Source organism: Nicotiana tabacum, chromosome 9, assembly GCF_000715075.1.
Source record: "Nicotiana tabacum cultivar K326 chromosome 9, ASM71507v2, whole genome shotgun sequence".
Taxonomy (NCBI): Eukaryota; Viridiplantae; Streptophyta; class Magnoliopsida; order Solanales; family Solanaceae; genus Nicotiana; species Nicotiana tabacum.
In genome coordinates, this window is record NC_134088.1 from 10,218,088 (window position 1) to 10,240,415 (window position 22,328).

General features: G+C 33.0%; 1 pseudogene; it reads right to left on the reverse strand.

Moving 5' to 3' along the window:
* Window positions 1-15,138: 15,138 nt before the first annotated feature.
* Window positions 15,139-22,328, reverse strand: part of LOC107775570 (class V chitinase-like) — a 35,908-nt pseudogene continuing 28,718 nt past the window's right edge.

Here is a 22,328-nt window from a genome sequence, read left to right on the forward strand (position 1 = left end):
CAAAGATGTATGAGCAAGGAAACAACAATATTAACAACACAATACATGATTCAAACTAAATCAACAAATCAAAAACCAAAACAAACTTAAATTAAATTACTGGATGAACTTCAAACAAAGAATAAACATGCATTAAATCCATATTAAATAACAAACATGACGGATTCAATATGATTAAACCAACATATTTCCCTATTACAACTAAATTCTTTTAGAAAAATAAAAACAAAACCGAAGAAGAAAAAATTATGAATTTAAACTTGAATCTAACAACATTAACAATTTCTGAAAAATACATAAAACACATGAAACAAATTGAAGAAATAATTAATTAAATTTCAATTTGAATCTAACAAACATTAAACTAACAATTTCACATGAACAAACTGAAAAATTAACAAAACAATGAACATGAACAAAACAAAAATTTCCCGATTTTATATTTGAGAATATCAAAACAAAATACGGACAAAAGTGAAACTCAAAAACCAACTAACCGGATTGGAACGATGATGAACTCGAACGAAAACAAATCTGCCCGGAAACAAATATCGCACCAAAACCATTTGACGCCGAAGACGATCACAAACGAACAAAAGAAGAACTTGAAGAAAGAAGCAGCGGACAACAGCAACAATGGAGGACAAGAAGCAGCAGCAGCACGAAGACGAGGGAGCTGGACGCGGAGCAAATGCTCGACGAGCTTGACGCAGCCATGGTAGAAAGAAGAGAAGCAGCAGCGTCGATGAAGCTGGAAGAAGCAGCCGCGACAGCAGCGTCGACAAAGCTGGAAGAAGCAGCCGCGACAGCAACCATGGCGGACAGTAGAAACGCATTGCAACCATCTTGAAGAAGAAGAAACACGGGCAACGACGAAACAATGAAGCAGCAGCGCGTTTGGATGGTGCTTTCCGAACTGTTTCACGGAGGTTTCAGGCAGGTTTCATGGCTGCTTCTTTTCTTGTAGAAGAAGGTGAAATGGTTGTTTGTTTTGCGCTAGGATGAAGCCATGGCAGGTTTTCTCGTTTTTTTTCTGAAAGCGACGATAGAGACGATGATGAAGAAGATGAAACAGAGGGATCGTTCATGGTGGTCGACAAACATGGAGCTCGACGAAGAAGGCCGCCATGGGAGCTCGAGCTCGACGACGAAGAAGAAAGCAGCCTGCTTGGCTTTTGGTTTGGAGCTCTCTGTGTGTGTGTGTTTGTGTCGAAGAAGATGATGCAAGGTCAAGCTTGGAGAAGATGGAGAGAAAAGAGGGGGGGGCGGATCTCTTTAGGCTTTTTTTTAGGGTTTTTTGTTTTGTTTTGTTTTTTGAAATGCAAGATATGGGGTGTGGGTCTTTGAGGTTATGGACCAGGTCGACCCGGTTTGAAATGGACTGGGTCATGGGGAAGGTTGGGCCATTTTTTGGGCCTGTAGCTTGAGTTTGAAGAAGAGGCCCAATTCCGATTTTTTATGTATTTTTGCTCTCTTTTCTTCTTTTATTTTTTTAAAACTAAATTCTAAAAATCCTTAAATTATTATTAAGTTATAAAATTAAGTTATAAAAGCGCAAATTAACTCCCAATAACAATTAACGCACAATTAAGTAATAATTAAGCATAAAATTGTACAATTGGACATTAAATGCTAAAAATGCAAAAGATGCCTATTTTTGTAATTTTCAATTTTTGTAAAACAAACTTAATTACTAACAATTGTAGAATTAAATCCTACATGCAAAATGCGACATATTTTTGTATTTTTTATTAATTTAACAAATAAACATGCACAGACAAATACAAATAATTATCCAAAAATGTCACAAAAATTCTCAAAATTGCACACCAAGGAAAATCATTTTATTTTGAATTTTTTGGGAGTAATTCTCATATAGGGCAAAAATCACGTGCTTACAATCACCAATGGTCACATCGCTTGCATCATCATGCTGAAATCTGTCCTTCAGGACAAGTAAATGTGGATCCTCATACTGGTGCTCTCTGATGCGATCATATAAGGAAGACCGAGAAACCACACAAGCCAATACTCGACTAGGCTCCGAAATATCTAACCTCACGAACCGATTGGCCAAGGCCTGAACATCAACTGCAAGAGGTCTCTCCCCAACTGGAATATATGCCAAACTCCCTATACTCACTGCCTTTCAGCTTAAAGCATCGGCCACCATATTGGCCTTTCCTGGATGGTACAATATAGCAATATCATAATCCTTTAGCAACTCCAACCATCTCCGCTACCTCAAATTAATATCCTTCTACTTGAACAAGTGCTGGAGACTATGATAATCAGTAAACACCTCACAAGACACACCATACAAGTAATGCCTACAAATCTTCAATGCGTGAACTATGACAGCCAACTCCAAATCATGAACGGGGTAGTTCTTCTCATGGGGCTTCAACTGACGAGAAGCATAAACAATAATTCTACCCTCCTACATAAATACACAACCAATAACAACTCTTGAAGCATCACAATACACAGTATATGAACCTGAAGCTGATGGTAAAACTAACACTCGAGTTGTGGTCAAAGCTATCTTGAGCTTCTGAAAGCTCTCCTCACACTCATCCAACCATACAAATGAAACACCCTTCTGAGTCAACTTGGTCAAGGGCGATGCGATAGATGAGAATCCCTGAACAAAAAGGCGATAATAACCCGCCAAACCAAGAAAGCTGTGAATCTCTGTGGTTGAGGACGGTCTGGGCCAACTCTGAACTACCTCTATCTTCTTCGGATCAACCTGAATACCTTTGCTGGACACCACGTGCCCCAAGAAATCCATTGAACTGAGCCAAAACTCACACTTGGAGAATTTTTCATAAAGCTTCTCCTCCCTCAATCTCTGCAACACAACTCTCAAATGCTCTGCGTGCTCCTCCTGACTACGCGAATACACCATAATATCATTGATAAGGCCGGAACACATTATTCACCAAATGCATGAACGTTGTTGGGGCATTGGTCAGCTCAAAAGACATCACCAAGAACTCATAATGACCATATCGGGTCCTGAAGGCTGTCTTAAGAATATCCGAGTCCCTGATCTTTAACTGGTGATAACTCGAACGCAGATCAATCTTGGAGAACACTCTCACTCCTTGAAGTTGGTCGAATAAATCATCAATGTGAGGCAAAGGATACTTGTTCTTAACTGTTACTTTGTTCAATTGCCTATAATCAATGCATATCCTCATAGTGCCATCCTTCTTCTTCACAAATAGAATCGGCGCACCCCAAGGTGACACACTAGGCCGAATGAACCCCTTATCAAGGAGTTCCTAAAGTTGTTCCTTCAACTCCGCTGGTGCCATACGATACGGCGGAATAGAAATGGGATGAGTTCCAGGCACCAGGTCAATACCAAAATCAATATCCCTATCTGGTGGCATGCCCAGCAGGTCTGCAGGAAACATATCGGGAAAATCCCTTACAACCGGAACAAAATCAATACTAGGAGTCTCAGCACTGACATCCCTCACAAAGGCTAGATACGAAAGACAACCCTTCCCAACCATATGCTGGACTTTTAAGAATGAGATCACTCTACTAGGAACATAATCAATCACACCTTGCCACTCAATCCGTGGCACACCTAATATAGCCAATGTGACTATCTTCGCATGACAGTCCAGAATAGCACGACATGGAGATAGCCAATCCATGCCCAAAATGACATCGAAATCCACCATACACAATAATGAAAGATCCACACGGGTCTCCAGACCCCTAATAGTCACCACACACGACCAGTACACACGGTCTACAACAACAGTATCGCCCACCGGGGTAGATACATGAACAGGAAGCAAGAGACTCATGGGGCGTACCCAAATAACGAGAAAAGTATGATGACACATAATAAAAGGTGGAACCGGGATCAAATAATACAGAGGCATCTCTATGGCAGACTAAAATAATACCTATAATAACAGCATCTGAAGCAATAACATCGGGTCTGCCTGGAAGTGCATAGAAATAAGCCTGCCCGCCACCTAATCGACCTCCCCCTCTGGGGCGACCCCTAGCTGACTAATCTCCACCCCTAGCTAGTTAGGCGGGTGGTGATGAAGTAACTGGCGTTGAAGCCAATGATTAACCCCTCTGCTGAGATGAACTCGCAAGATGACGAGGGCACTGCCTACACATATGAACCATCTCTCCACACTCATAACAACTCCCAAGTGCTGGAGAAGGGGACTGGAGGGAACCCCTCGCACCGGAGTGACTAGTAGATGCACCTAACATAGAAGAGCCCTGAACTGATGGAGCACGGGACGAACTCTGAGCTGGAAGGGCACTAAGTGATGACTGGCCTTGATGAGAACTGTGAGAACTATGACCTGATGATGCCCCACAATAATCTGGGAGAGTTGGCTGAGCATGCATGTATGGACGGCCTCTACCCTGCTAGAACTGACCTCTCGAAGGAGTACCACTATAACTGCCAGATACTTGAGGCCTCTTGGCCTCCCTCTCCTCTCACTCCTAGCGACGAATAGACTCAATCTCACGGGCAATATCCACTAAGTGAAGGCGGCACCAACAGGCCTACGCCTTTCAAAAGCCTCCCACCAAGTGAAGGCGACTCCAGAAAACTAATAAGTAGTGAAAGAGACTCCACTAGACTCCAGAATACCTGTTGTACGAAGCATCCTCTGACACTTATCCAAGAAACTCTGGGCATCCTCGCCCTCTACACCGCTGAAAGTCGGAGGTTGAAGTCTACCAAACGTCTCCAACCTACGCTGCTCGTTCTCTGGCATGGCAGGAACTACATAGTCCTGAGCAGCTGCAACCGGCTGGGCTGGATGTGCCCCCGGTATCTGAAGTCCCTACACGACCTGCTCAGGTGTGCGAGCGGCGGGAGTCTGATTGCCTCCCCTGGCCTAAGAAGTAGCTGCGGCTATAGTGGCTGAAACCGCCTGAGCTATGGCAGTGCAAACTGATAAGATCTAAGCCAAGGCCTCCTGAAGACCCAAAATCACAATGGGCACAGCTGGTGCCTGAGCTGGTGCTGCTGGAGCATCCATAACTGGGACCTGATCCTGAACTGGGGCGGCTGGTGGATCTGCAGGTGCTGCCCTAGCTGCTGTGCAGGCCACACCTCTACCCCTACCTCGACCACGACCGCGTCCTCGGCCTCTAGTGGCCACAACTGGTGGTTCTGGCAGTCGTCCATCCTGACCAGTAGCGCGTGTCCTCACCATCTGTAAGAGAATAGAATAATAGAAGTTTAGTACTCGGATCAACAGATTCGCATGACAAGAATTTCAAGAATATGAAGTTTTTTCTAAAGGTTATGCAGCCTCTCGAGGATAAATACAGATGTCTCTGTACCGATCTGCGAGACTCTACTAAACCTGCTCATGACTCGTGAGACCTATGTAACCTAGGCTCTAATACCAACTTGTCATGACCCTAAACCCGGACCCGGTCATGATGGCGCCTCTCGTGAAGACAAGGCTAGCCAACACTTCCCATTTCAATATTTAACAGTTATAACAGTAAGTAACAGTCTAAAGCATGATAAATTAATCCAAAGTTTAAGCAGATAATAGCATAATATGTGGAATACAACCCAACGCAGCCCGATACTGGGGTGTCACTAGTCATGAGCATCTAAACAATCCGGAATACTCATAGAAAACTACAGAGTTTAATATAGTAACTAAAAACATGGAGAAATAAGATAGGGAGAAGCTCCGGGCTGCGAACGCCGACAGCTAGCTAGAGACTCCTCAGATGCGCCTGAATCTGCACACGGGGTGCACGGAGTAAAGTGAGTACTCCAACTCAGTGAGTAATAACCATAAATAAAGACTGAAAGCAGGAAATCACGTAAAGCACATTTGCAAACTATAATGAAGCAGTAAAATCAGTAAAAGATATATGAAAGTCATTTAGCGCAATAAAACTTCATGAAAACCTTTTTGAACAATTAAACAGGTAAAGGACAGGCAATTAAGGAAAATAAACACATAAAGGTTTGCCCCTCGGGCACAGTATCAACAAATTCTCCCCTCAGGCAACATCTCATAACAATACCAGCCCCTCGGGCTACATCTTACATCACAATGGGCACCCGCGCTCACTGGGGGTGTGCAGACTCCTGGAGGGTCCCCTTACGGCCCAAGCGCAATATCAAGCCATCTCGTGGCATCATCACTAGGCTCTCGGCCTCATATCAATCAAGCCACCTCGTGGCGTACATATCTCAGGCCCTTGGTCTCAAATCACAATCAGTGTTTCCTCACAACATAGGCCCTCGGCCTTACTCAGTCAAAAATCCTCACAAGCCACTCGGCAGTAGTAAAACAGGATTTTTCACCCCAATTATCATTTAAAAGATCATATAAGTGTTAAAAACATAGTAAACATGACTGAGTATAAAAAAAACAGTGAAATATGTCATGAATAAGTTTAAGAATAAAGTCAAAATAGTGAGGAAATATCAATAAAAATCCTTGAAGGGTTCAAATAGTTGGCACGAGGCCCAAATATGCCATGCAACCCAAATAATGATGATAGTAAATAGATTTCAGTCAAATACACGGTAAAATAATCATTCGGGACAGACTAAGTCACAATTCCTATCAGTGCACCATCCCATGCTCGTCATCAAGCGTGTGCGTCACTTCAATATAGTACAACGACGTGCAATTCGGGGTTTCATACCCTCAAAACATCATTTACAATCATTACTCACCTCAAACCGGTCAAATCTCTAGCTCGCGACGCCTTTGCCCCTCGAATCGGCCTCTACTCGCATCGAATCTATTCAAAATCAGAATTACGGCATCAAAATATGCTAAGGGAACAAAGCCCAAGCAAAAATAATCAATATACGACACAAATTCCGAAATTAAACCCGACCCTGGGCCCACATCTCGGAATTCGATAATTTTTATATCAATAGATTTCTTATCTCCCTACGAGTTCATACATATCAAAAGTTCTGAAATTCGACCTTAAATGATCCTTCAAATACTCATTCAAAGGTCTAAGTTTCCAAGCCCTAATTCTTCAATTTTTGGGTTAATTTCCATGATTATTTAGGTGGAATTCACATAAGAATCGAGTTTTAAGTCCATGAATCTTACCTCCAAGTGATTTCCCTTGAATCCCTCTTCAATCCCCTTCAAAAAGCTCCAAAAATGACCAATAATGGAAGAAATAAACCCTAAAATCGTGGACAAGATGACTATTTAAACATTCTATCCAGCCTTGAATTCCTTCATCGCGATCCGGGACTTCCTTCACGATCGCGAAGCACATTTTCTCAGGACCTAACTTTTACTCTATGCGAATGCATAAACACTCACAAGAACGCAATGCTCAGGCTTACAACACTACGCGATCGTGGACAGGGGATCGCGTTCGCAAAGAACAAACTCCCAGTCAAACCCCTGGTCCATTTAACTCTACGCGAACATGACCTTCACTACGCGTTCGCGATCAACAACTTCTCCACCTTATGCGATTGCAACTCAACCTTTGTGAACACATATCACAAACTGGGCTGCCCCCTCAAAATCTCTACGCGATCGCGAGACCCCCTACGCGATCGCGAAGAGGAAAACTCTGCAACAGCTGAAGCTCCAAAATCTGCAACTTCCAAAGCATTAAATGGTCCGATTGACCACCCGAAACTTCACCCGAGGCCCCCGTGACCTCAACCAAACATACAAACATATTTCATAACCTCATTCAAACTTGTTTCAACCTTTGGAATGCTCAAAACAACATCAAAACACCAAATTCGCATCGGATTCAAGCCTAAGAATTCCAAATTCTTCTTAATTACGCTTTTGATAAAAACCCAACCAAACCACCTCCGAATGACCTGAAATTTTGCACACACATCCCAAATGACACCACGGAACTACTGCAACTCTCGGAATTCCATTCTGACCCCTATATTAAAATTTCGCCCACCAACCGGAAATCGCCAAAATCTCAACTTCACCAATTTAAGCCTAAATCTACCTCGAACCTCCAAAACTCATTCCGATCATGCTCTTAAGTCCCAAATTACCTCTCAAAGCTAAACGAACTATCAGAACTCACATCTGAGCCCTCTAACACATAAGTCAACATCCGGTTGACTTTTCTAAATTAAGCTTCCTCAAAAGAGACTAAGTGTCTCAAACCTTCTCAAAACCTTTCCAAACCCAAACCAACCAACCTGATCACTCATAGAACCGATAGACAAAGTAATAAAAAGCATAAATAGGGAAAACGGAGCGGTAACTCATGAGACGACTGGCCGGGTCGTCACAGTACGCCACCCAGACGCTCGAATAAAATTGTATATGAATACTAGTATTTTTCATAGAATACACTATGTAATAAACAAGTGGCACCCCAAGTCACAAAATGACTGAAGGTGCCATGGTTGAAGTGTTGTAATCCCACATGCAGCACCCAGGATCGAGTACCTCTAGGAGTCCTGGTGTTCCTCTGGCGCCTTTTTCCCTTTCTCTTTCTTTTCTTTATGTTCCTTTTGTTAATTACTCTTATTTTCTTCATCTTTATTATTTACTTTTCTCCAGCTTTCCTTTCTTTTATTTATGGTTATTTTGTTAATTTCTCTTATTTTTCAGCTTTGTTATTTACTTTTCTTGTAAAATTCTATGTTTAATTATTTATTTATATTGTATATGTGCTTCTATCTTTTTCTGGATTTTTTGTATTTTGTTTGAATGTAATTTAATCATTTTCTCTTTTTATCCATCTATTGTCATTTTATTAATTACACGTTTTTTTTACAATGATGCATCAAAAACATAATATAATAATAATTAACTACATATAGATTGAAGGCGTGTATCACATATTCGTTTATGCATAAAAATCTTTTAAATAGGATTGAATAGATTCAAAATAAATCGAACTGAATCGAAATGAAGTAATCCAAAACGGATCGAATCGTCTGAATGTATACCCTAATTTAATCTTCTTCACTAGTGGTCAGTTTGCATTAAAATAGTGGCATTCGTAGCCATCAAATACTGAGTCGCAAAATGCTCTCAGTCTATAATCTACACTCTTTGATAAGAAAATCCCCATACTAAGATCACCTTTCAAGTACCTGAGAACATGTATAGCAGCTTTGAGATGAGAATCTCGAGGACTCTGTATATATTGACTGAGATATTGAACACTATAAGCAATATCAAGTCGTGTGTTGATGAGAAAGTTTAGCTTTCCCACTAATTTCCTGTATTGAGTGGGATATGTGGGAAAATTCCCCTCATTTGCCTTTAACTTTGTTAAAGGATCAAATGGAGAGGACATTGGAGTATAGTGTGAACATTCAAACTCCTTTATTAGATCCCTTGTAAACTTTCTTTGTGTGATTACTACTCCATCATGTTTGTACAGTATCTCCAAGCCTAGAAAGTAATGTAATCTCCTCATGTCCTTTATCTTAAAAGTCTCATATAGAAAGTCTTCAATGCCTTAATTTCTTCCAAATTTCCTGTCAAGAGAACATCATCCACATAAATTGCTACAAAGATCACTGAGTTGCCTACCCCTTTGTAAAACAAAGAATAATCTAGCATGGAGTGCACATATCCCCTGGAACATAGGGCCTCAGTTAACTTGGCATACCACTGACTGCTTGCCTGCTTCAACCCATACAATGATTTATTTAGCTTGCACACCAAATTCTATTTTCCTACTGATAACCCTGGTGGCACTTGCATATATACTTCTTCGTTTAGCTCTCCATGTAGAAAGGCATTATTTACATCAAGCTGAAAGATCTCCCAGTTCTTCTTTGTTGTTATGCTAACCAATGCTCTGACAATAGTCATCTTCACAACTGGTAAGAAAGTCTCAGTATAATCTATTCCTGCTTGCTGAGTATAGCCCTTAACAACTAGCCTAGCTTTAAATCTTTCAACACTCTCATGTGCCTTATGCTTAATTTTGTATACCCACTTACAACCTATTGCCTTCTTCTCTGCAGGTAGTGGAACAAGATCCAAGGTATGATTAGAGTAAAGTGCATCAAATTCCTGGTTCATGGCCTATTGCTAAGAAGGTATGGCTACTGCCTCTTCATATGACTCAGGTTCACAGTCAGTAGAAAGAGATTCAAGTAAATGTTGACTATCATTACTCAGTGCATTAAGGGATATATGTTGTAAATGGGGAACGTGTGTGTGAAAAGAAAATGAGGGTAAACTGTGAGCATCATCTGCAACTTGCTTCCCACCATTAGTGTTAAGAGTAGGTGCATTGCATATGTAATCATTGCATATGTAATCCTTCAAATAACTAGGAGGTTTAAGTGTTCTTTGAGGTCTATTATGAGTTAGGGTTACAGTCTGCTCCGAATATGCAGAGTTTGGTGAATCATTCAGAAAGGATTGTTCCTGGTTCTGGGAGTGGAAACAAGGTTCAGGTGATGTGTTAGAGGTTCTATTTGAGTTGGAGGAGCTTTGGCAGTCTGGTTGAGATGGTGAAATAGATTCACAAATGTTATCATTACTGTTATTGCCAAATGAGAGTTCAGGTGACATTAATTGTTGATGTGGATTATCACTATTACTGTTAGCATTAGGACTGACAGTGTCAACATGACTTATGATAGGTCCTATATGAGGAAAAGGAAGAGATAGATGCTCACATTTAGATACCAGATCAGTGTGCTTTCCTGGCAATGCAAAGGGAAAAATTGTTTCATGAAAGGTCACATCTCTTGAAACACTTGTGGTTAGGCTGAGAACTTTGTATCCTTTTGATCCAAAGGGTTGTCCTACAAAAACATGGGGTGTTAATCTTTGGCTCAAATTTATCTTTGTGAGGTTTCAGATTTGCAGGGAAACATAGACAACCAAAACTCCTAAGATGTGAGTAACTTGGTTTCTTGTTATATAAAATTTCAAATGGGCATTTCTCTTTAAGGGATGTAGATGGCAATCTATTGATCAGGTAGGTAGAAGTTAGAATGCACTCTCCCCAACACCTTATGGGCAATTTGGACTGATATAACAGTGCTCTTGCAGTTTCAAGAAAGTATTTTTATTTTCTTTCGACTATGACATTCTGTTGTGGAGTGTATGGACAAGTTTTCTGGTGTGTGATTCCCTTGTCTTGGAAGAACATAGTTGTTTCAGTATTCACAAATTCTAAACCATTATCAGTTCTGATGGTCTTTATTGAGGTATTGAACTGGTTTTGGACCATTGCATAAAAGGCCTTTATAACATGCATGTCATTGCTTTAGCTAGTTAGTAGATGTGTTCAGGTACATCTACTATAGTCATTAACCAGGGTAATGAAGTACTTGTGATTGTCATGAGTTGGTGCATGATAAGAACCCCACATTTCCACATGTAAGATCTCAAATATTTTGGTTGTGGAAGTAGTTCTCTCTGGGAAAGGAGATCTAGTTTGTCTGGCCATAGGGTATATGGAACATAGAAAGGGTTGTTTATTTGCAAAGGTTATTGATATGGAATTGATACCTTTCATCTTGATAAAAGGCACATGACCCGGCCTATTATGCCACTAGAGATCCACGAGACTTTCATTAGAGGTATATGCATTGCACATTAAGTCTGTTCTGTTAGAAGAACTTTTATTGGAATTCAAGAAGACTTGTACACTTTTATTATCACAAACATGAGAAGAAATGGATGCACTAGGTGTTGAATTACAAGGGTGTTGACAATGTACATTATTGATACTATGACTACCTGATATGGGTGCACTAGGTGCAGAACTGTGTGTGAGTGATGTGGTGGAGACTCTATTTACAGTAGAAGAATTGTTCTTTCCTGAACTTGAATAGTGAAGGTAGAAACTGCCTTTGTTTTTACCAATCTCCAGAGGCCTCCTCAGTGAAAGACCCTGTAGAAGAATACATAAGAATTTGGGGAATATGATAATGCAATCAAGTTGGACTGTCAATGAGTGTAAATTAGATTGAATTTGAAACGGAGTATATATATGACTCTTTTTAGAGTGAAATGAGGATTGAGAATGACATCTCCAATTATTGTCACATTTACTTTATATCCATTTGGCAAAGAGACCAAAAAAGGGCAAACTAGAGTTTTGATATTACTTAATGAGGCTTTGTTATAGGTCATATGCTTAGTGGCTCCTGAGTTAAGAATCCAGGGATCAACATTTTCTATGAAACTTTCATAAGATTGTTTACTAGACTCAATAAAAGAGGTACAAGCAGTCATACCTGCAAAGTTAACAGCACCACCAATCATGTTTATGTTTCCTGAATTGTCTTCATTGTTTCCATTCTTAAAGGTCTCCAATATGCTTAGCAGTTGTCCATATTGCTCTTTGCTCAATTGTTGCATCGTTCGATCTTGCTCTTGAAGGTTTCCTCCTTCATCTGGCATGTGTATTCCATCACTTGTTGTTTTAAACACATTTGCTGCTACTTTCTTTCCCTTGTTGCCATTGTTGTACTTCAAGTTCTGAGGACATCAGTGTAGTTTATAGAATTTATCCTTACTGTGCCCTAGCCTCTTGTAGAAATCACAGAATGGTCTAGGTCTATTTCCCATATAACATCTTCCATAGTTGTTGTTCCCAATAGCATTTATGTGTTAGTTGTAGTTTGTCCTAAAGGTGTTGTTTCCTGGACCATTAACATTCAATAATGTGGACTCAATTACTAGTTGCTGATTTTGTGGCTTAACTTCCCTTTGCTTCTCTTCTTGTATGAGAATAGAAAATGATTGTGCAATGCTTGGAAGGGGGTTCTTCGTCAGTATGCTCCCTCTTACAACAGTATACACCTCATTTAAACCCATCAAAAATTGTATCAGTCTTCTGTCTTGCTCAGTCTTGTGCATATTAGCTTTAGCTCCACAGGTGCACTGACTGCATTGTGCATGTGCATTCAGTGTGTTTAGCTCCTCCCATAGATTCTTCATTTTTGTATAATAGCCTGTTATGTCAAGGGTTCCCTAACTCAGATCATTAATTTCCTCCTGAAGTTGGTAGAGTTTTGCTCTGTTGGTCTGATCATACCTATCTTCCAACTCCTGCCATAACTCCTTTGCATCATTCACATATTGCAAACTATCTGCTAGATCGTTTGAAAGGGAATTTAGAATTCATGAAGTCACCATATCATCACATTGCTCCCACTGATCAAAAGTTGCATGTCCAATTGCTGGTTTCTAACACTTTCCTGTTATGAAACCAACCTTATTATTCACTGAGAGGGCTCTAAGTATACCTCTCCTCCAAGATCTGTATCATGTGCCATCAAAAGCTACAGGTACCAATATTGAACCTGCACTCTCCGATTGATGCATGTATAAGGGACTCAAGGTATCTAAGGTGTCCTTACCTACAACGCTTTCCTTGTCTCCAGCGATTACTCATATCACAGATCTCAACTGATTTAGCCGTGAATCGAAAGCAAGAAATAAAAATTCAACAGAGACAACACAAATAACCACACTTCGAGAAGACCAGAGGCTAAAAGTACTAAGAATTGTCGCTATCAGACGAGATCACAATGAAAATTACAGTTTCGAATATAATTTCAAAACGATTAACGATCTCGAAGAAAACCTAGATTTTCAATTCAAAATTGGAGAGAAGGCGAAGTAAGGAACTATGAATTACCCCAATAGATGTCTTCTATGCTCTGATACCATGTGAAAATTGAGAGCTAATAGAGAGAAGCTTGAGCTGAAGCTCAATCGCCATGGCTGAGAGCTATGAAGTTCAGAGGAGAAGAAGAAGCTTCGAGAGAATTTCAGATTGGGAAACATTTTCCATTAGCTAGAAATCAGAAAGTTAGTGAGTCTATATACAAGACACTGTATTTGTACAGTTGTCATCTCCCATTAACCGCCTAAACTACCAATCACTAATACCCTGACATCAACTAACATCCTAACTAAATAATTACAATAATAGCCATAGCCAATTCTAACAATTAACAAATGCGGTTACTAGTTAAATAATTACAATGCAACTCTAATCTTAACATAGGTATTAAGTGATATCATAGTGTAAAATTATTTTCAACTTATAAAAGTTAAACTTGTGTATACATTGTTTCTTTCGTGGGAATCAAAAAATTGAAGGGAAAGGGGAGCCATCGCCCTAATCAAGCGAGTGGTTAATAAGGCAAGAAAGCGGAAAATTTCAAAAAAGTAAAATGGAAAAAGTGCCCCCTTTTGGTTAGCCTGTTTCCAAGAGGGAGAAGGTCTTATGGCTTTCATCTCTTCTTTCTTTGTGTTGAGAGAGAGTCGCCAAAAGACTCATTCTAGGAGTGCGTTCACTATGTCCGCCTTATTTCCGACTGTCTCGCGAAGATCTTCTATCCAAACCCTCTATTTATATATTGCCTTTACATGATCAAAATTGTTCTACTTATATGTCGATTAGATTTTCACGTGCGATTCTCATATCATTAAGAGTTGTAAGAAGTTTGGTGTTCGAGTCTCAGATGCGGAAAGACTTTCACGTAGAAAATGGCGAAATATGTCGCTCGCGTTTCTTTATTTTCCATTAATGGCTGCTTTAGTCAAAGTTTAGCTGCCGCAGTGCATGCTATGCTAAGTCAATACAAGGACTTGACTAAAGTAAATTATATTATTTGAACAATTCTGGAAAGGTAAGTAAAATCTTTTCCAATTAATTGACAACTAATGTGACAAATTTGTGATTTAAATATTAAGTCTTTTTCAAATATGTTCTTTTTACCTCAACTTATTTTTCAATTATTAAACTTTCCATTGATGATGGTGCAGTTGCTTTGATATATTATTATGGGCATATCTCGTTTAAATTTGGTTATGCAACTAATTTAGATAAATAAGTTTTATATTTGATTAAAAGGCCAACTGTGTGTAAAGATTTAATTTAGATTTCTTTTTTGTAAAAAAATGTTTTAAATTACATACATTGGCGGAAAATAACAAAATTATAATATTATTTTCTCATGCGAAAATGGGGAAATAATATCGAAAAACAAAAAACATCAACTATTTTGGGACGAAGAAATATATTATTAGTAGAAAATAAAATTGGAGAACACAATTTATTATTTATTTTATTTATGTCATATATCTGTCACCATATTATAAGTAGGATACTTTACAAGCACAATTACGTAAGCCATCACTTCATCTCTTGAAATGTCATTCCCCAAGTTTGTGAAGCTGCAAAAAAAAAAAATGTGGGGTAAATATAAAAACAAAGAACATAAAGCAATTGAAATTAATTGAGAAGTCAATTATCTAATAATTCCAAAACAATAATATTGTTATTTACTCCTGCAATTTCATCCAAACAAAAGAAAGAAATTTTCATAAAGGTTTTTAGGAAACCAAATATTAGTAACTTTCCTTATTTTCATATACTTTTTGAATATCATATATTTTTTATTTACAAAAGATCGATATAAACCTAAGTGAAAATCTCTAAAAGCTAATCTATATTATATTAAAAGGAGAGTAGTATGCATCTATCTATATTATATTAAAAGGAGAATAGTATGCATTGTGGTTAAGCCAAGTGGCAAGCTAAAATGAAGTCACTTGGCAATTTTAGGACAACACTAATAATTAGAAATTATATAGAAACATAATTAATGGATGTAGTTTAATGAATCTTATACATAATCTAAATAGATCTAGACAAATCTAATATATATATATATATAAATTTATATGTATATTTGTATCAATATCTATATCTATATTTATATCTATATATTGATCCACTCATAGATTTTCTTCTATGTTAGCTAGAAATATGGAGGTGAAAAATTAATTAAAAACTATAATAGAATATATATATATATATATATATATATATATATATATATATATATATATATATATATATATATATATATATATATATATATATATAAAGACGTAAGTTGAGATACCTATGACTATTTATACCTTGGAGTAAGTTAAATATAAAATAAAACTAAAAATTACTTAAGATATTAAAGATTTATTGAGTTTAAAAGTAAATAAATTCAAGCGGCGAAATAAGATCTTACATAAAGTATACAAATTAATTATAAGGTAAGAGAAAAATTAAATAATCAGCAAAAGATATTTTAATAACAAGAAAAATAAATTCATATTAATATTGATAAATCGTGCAAAAGAATATTTTATACGTAAATATTACTACAACATTTAGATATAATATGTTCAAACAATTAAGAAAATATTTTTCTATGATTAATATTTGAATTGAGTTTAGTTAATTTAAGTTTGAAAGCATACCATAATTTTTTGAAAGTATGGTCCAGTTAAGAAAATATAATGATAAAAATTATTTGAATTTGAGATGAGAAAGTATTTTAATTTTTATCTATATTATATTAGAATAAGTGTGGTAAAAATAGATATTAAATTTAAACAGGCTAATAAAAATTCACATGACAATGTAATAATATTAGGTATTGAATAATATAAAATCAATAATAAGGAATAAATAGAAAAAACTAAGATTGTTTATCATAGGAAAAAGTGTAAAACTTATTTAAATTTGAGATGAGAAAGTTTTTTATATTATGATAAGAAAAGTCATAATATAAGTCCATATAACCCAAGTCTAATAGTAAAATAAAAAAACTAAAAATATTGAACAGTAAAAATAAATTAGAGATAATGTAAGGACATTTATAAATCATAAGTTTAGAAAATAAAATAAAGTAAATATACAATAATTAAAAAATTTATTAAATTTTAAATAATTTAAACTTTTCGAGTAATATTTTTGAAACAAAATAAATATTTTTAGAAAATTATATATTTATCTTATATGTTATTAAAGAAAGTAGTTGAGAATGATATTAAATAAAGTTACGAGTTAATGAAAATCCATAAAACATAATAAGACTATAAATTAGATTAAAAAATAGGAAAATTATGTTAACTTATTAGAAATTTACTATTAGAAATGAAAAGAAAAGAATATTTGAATTTAAGATTAGAATGTTCTTAAAACTACGATGCGAATGCTCAAATTATGAATAATACCATGAAATTGAAGTCTTATTTAAGAAAAATAAAATAATAATAAATAATAAAATTTTAAATTATAAAATCAATTTCTAATATAGGTAATTTTACAAAAATTAAATTTGTATCTTCAAACTAAAAAAGAAAAAAATTTATGTAAAGAAGTAAAATGACAGTTAAAATATTACTACAACATTTAGATATAATATGTTCAAACAATTAAGAAAATATTTTTCTGTGTTTAATATCTGAATCGAGTGCAGTTAGTTTGAGTTTGAATGCATAGCATAATTATTTGAAAATGTGGTCCAGTTTAGAAAATAAAATGATAAGAATTATTTGAGTTTGAGATGAGATTTTGTTTTTGAAAATATTACGTAAAGAATTAAAATGATAGTAAAAATATTATTATAATATTTAGAAATAATGTGATCAAAAAATTAAGAATATTTTTTTCTATGATTAAATAAATTTTTAAAAATACAAAATAAATTTATAATATTGGTAATATTAATAATGAAAATTAATTAAATTTTATCTTATAGCTAAAAAAGAACAAATAACTGCATCTAATACAAAATTAATTATAAGAGAACTCAATACATATGGAACATGATAATCAAATAACTTATGTATTAATATTTTAGACTTATGATTAATATCTGAATCGAGTGCAGTTAGTTTGAGTTTGAATGCATAGCATAAATTTTTGAAAATGTGGCGCAATTTAGAAAATAAAATGATAAGAATTATTTGAGTTTGAGAGGAATTGTTTTTTTTTTTAAAAAAAAATATTACGTAAAGAATTAAAATGATAGTAAAAATATTATTACAATATTTAGAAATAATGTGTTCATAAAATTAAGAATTTTTTTCTATGATTAAATAAATTTTTAAAAATATAAAATAAATTTCTAATATTGGTAATCTTAATAATGAAAATTAAAATTAAAATTAAATTTTATCTTATAGCTAAAAAATAAAGAAAATTTAACTGCATCTAATACAAAATTAATAATAAGAGAACTCAATACATTTGGAACATGATAATCAAATAACTTATGTATTAATATTTTAGACTAATTAAAAGTTACAATTTAAAACAAAATATGACATTATTTTGGTTATAGGTAAAATATTAATATAAAACAAATTAACATTTATAGTAGGAAAGAGAATGTATATTAAAAAGAAAATAGAGGTAGTGTGAGGATACTTATACTTTAAATTAATTTTAATATAGATAAAATAAAATAATTAATTATATTTCAAAATATTACTGACAAATTTAAATGATTAAAATATTATGAATAAGAGGATAAAAGCATAAAGTATATCAAATTTCGAGAATAAAACATTTATTTTTATCACATACTATTAAAAGGATAATAAGCAAGACATTAATTTAATTATAAGCTAACAAAAATTTATATGATGGTATAATAATATGAAATATTAAATAATATAATAACTATAAGAAAAGAACAAAAAAAAAGGAATTTACGTAAAAATGATGTGATGAATAAGACATATTTGACTTCCTGATAAAAATAAAGTGATTGTAAGAATTTTATTAAAATAATATGATCTAATGTGCTCGAACAAGACAAATCACAATATGACATGTTTAGTATTCTTTTATATCGACAACGTAACGAAATGTAAGTACTAAAATCAAAGGGTTAGGTTGCTACAAATATAAGTTAAAAAGATTGGTTGTCTACTACGAGATTTGATAAATAATTTCATATCCTGGTTCACAATTAAATTCTCATGTTATATAATTTTTATCTGAGAGATATATATTTTAAGGTTATTTGTACATGATTCAAACAACATACATTACAATTTGAAATGATTTGTCCGTGCATCGCGTGGGTATTAATAATCGATATTATATTAAAAGAAGAGTAATATGCATTGTGGTTAAGCCAAGTGACAAGCTAAAATGAAGCCACTTAGCAATTTTAGGACAACATTAATAATTAAAAATTATAAATGGAAACATAATTAATGAAAGTAGTTTAATAAATCTTATACATAATCCAAATAGATCTTAGACAAATCCAATCTTTATATCTATATTTATATTTATATGTCTATATTTATATTTATATGTATATTTGTGTGTGTATATATATATATTGATTCACTCATAGATTTTCTTCTATATTAGCTAGAAATATGGAGGTAAAAAATTAATTAAAAAATTAGAATAAAAAAATAAAAAATATAGAAAGACATAAATTGAGATAAGCTATGACTATTTGTACTTTGGAGCTATAAAATAAAACTTAAATTTACTTATGATGTTAAAAGTTTATTGAGTTTAAAACTTAAATAAATTCAAGCAGCAAATTAAGATCTTACCTAAAGTATACAAATTATTTATAAGGTAAAAAAATTAAATGATCAAGAAAAAATATTTTAATTGCAAGAGTAACAAAGTCATATTAATATTGATAAATCATGCAAACGAATATTTTATACGTAAATATTACTGCAACATTTAGATATAATGTGTTTAAATAATTAAGAAAATATTTTTCTATGATTAATATTTGAATTGAGTGCAGTTTGTTTAAATTTGAAAGCATAACATACTTTTTTAAAATGCGGTCCAAATTAAAAAATAGAATGATAAAAATTATTTGAATTTGAGATGAGAAAGTTTTTAAATTTTTATCAATATTATATTTGAATGAGTGTGGTAGAAATAGATATTAAAGTCAAATAAGCTATTAAAAATTCACATGACAATGTAATAATATTATTTATTGAATAATATAATATTAAAAATAAAGAATAAATAGAGGAAAAATTAAAATTCAGATTTTTTATCATAGCGAAAAGGGTAAAACTTATTTAAATTTGAGATGAGAATGTTTTTTATATTATGATAAGAAAAGTCATAATATGGATAAGTCCACATAACTCAAGTCTAATAGATAAAATCAAAAATTAAAATATTGAATAATTAAAATAAATTAGAGATAAAGTGAGAAAATTTGTAAATCATAAGTATAGAGAATAAAATAAATGTAAATATACAATACTTATTAATATTATTAAAACTTAAAAAAAATTAAAATTTTCGAGAAATATTTTTAAAACAAAATAAATATTTATTTTATGATTACAAAAAATTTAATAAAATATAAAAATTCAGATTTTTTATTATAGAGAAAAGGGTAAAACTTATTTAAATTTGAGATGAGAAAGTTTTTTATATTATGATAAGAAAAATCATAATATGGATAAGTCCACATAACTCAAGTCTAATAGATAAAATCAAAAACTAAAATATTGAATAATAAAAATAAATTAGAGATAATGTGAGGAAATTTGTAAATCATAAGTTTAGAAAATAAAATAAATGTAAATATACAATACTTAAAAATATTATCAAAACTTAATTTTTTTTAAATTTTCGAGAAATATTTTTAAAACAAAATAAATATTTATTTTATGATTACAAAAATTTATATATATTTATCTATATTATATAAAGAATAGTAGTGATAATGATATTAAATAAAGTTACAAATTAATGAAAAGACACATAAAACGTAATAAAACTATATATTAGATTAAAAAATAGCAAAATTATATTAAATTATTAAAAATTTACTATTAGAAAGAAAGGGAAAGACTATTTGAATTTGAGATTAGAAAGTTCTTAAAACTATGATGAGAATGCTCAAACTATGGAGAATACCACAAAATTGAAGTCTTATTTATGAAAAATAAAAAAACAAATACATATTTAAAAATACATAATATAGTTGCTAATGAAAATTAGAAATTAAATTTGAATCTTAAAACTAAAAAAGAAAAATTTATGTAAAGAAATAAAATGTACAGTGAAAATATTACTACAACATTTAGATATAATGTGTTCATACAATTAAGAAAATATTTTCCTATGATTAATATCTGAATTGAGTGCAATTAGTTTAAGTTTGAAAGCATAACATAATATTTTGAAAATGAGGTCCAATATACAACATAGAATGATAAGAATTATTTAAATTTAAGATGATATTTTTTTTATTTCATAAGTTTTTAAATTTTTGAAAATATCATGTAAAGAAATAAAATAGTAAAAATATTACTATAATATTTAGATATAATGTGTTCAAACAATTAAGAAATATTTTTCTATGATTAAATTAAAATTTTAAAAATATAAATTAGTTTCTAATATAGGTAATTTTACTAATTATAATTAAAAATTAAATTTTTATCGTAAAGCTAAAAAGAAAAGAAAATTTAACTGCATCTAATTCAAAAATAATTATAAGAGAACTCAATATATTTAGAACGTAATAATCAAATAACTTATGTATTAATATTTTAGACTAATTCAAAGTTACAATTTAAAATAAAAATATGATATCATTTTGGTTATAGGTAAAATATTAATATAAAAACTATTTAAAATATAGTAGGGAAGAGATGTATAAAAAAATAAAAGGTAGTGTGATTTATAATTTAAATTAATTGAAAAATAAATAAATCAAATAATTAAATTATATTTAAAAATATTACTGATAAATTTAAATGATTAAAAAATTTCGAATAAGAGGATACAAGCATAAAAATATATCAAATTTCAAGAATAAAATATTTATATTTATTAAAGACTATTAAAAAGATAATAAGCAAGATATTAATTAAGTTATTAAGCTAATAAAAAATTATATGACAGTATAATAATATTAAATAATAAATAATACAATAACTATAAGAAAACAACAAAAATAAAAAAGAATTTGCACATATTTGACTTTCAGTCAAAAACAAAGTGATCGTAAAAATTTTCTTAAAATAATATGATATAATGTGCTCAAACAACACAAATCACAACATGACATATTTAGTATTTTTTAATATTGACACCGAAACAAAATACAAGTACTAAAATCAAGGGATTAGGTTGCTACAAATAAAATAAAAGTTGTCTACTACGAGATTTGAATAATAATTTCATATCTTGCTTCAAAATTAATATCTAATGTTATATAATTTTTATATGAAAGGTTTATATTTTGAAGGTTATTTGCACATGATTCAAACAACCTAGATTACAATTTGACATAATTTGTGTTCGCGCATCGCGCGGGTAACAATACTAGTTAGGTTAGCATAGGAAAATGCTATAATATGATTATCGTATGGATCCCTCTAGTCCAGTCGATTATTTTCGAAAATAGAGCTATTTTATTCATAAGAAAAATAAGTAACTTTATTCTATACTCTCTTTTTTTGTTTCCCATTCGGTGTCCGGTATCCATATTGGGGCCCGACTAAATTCGGATT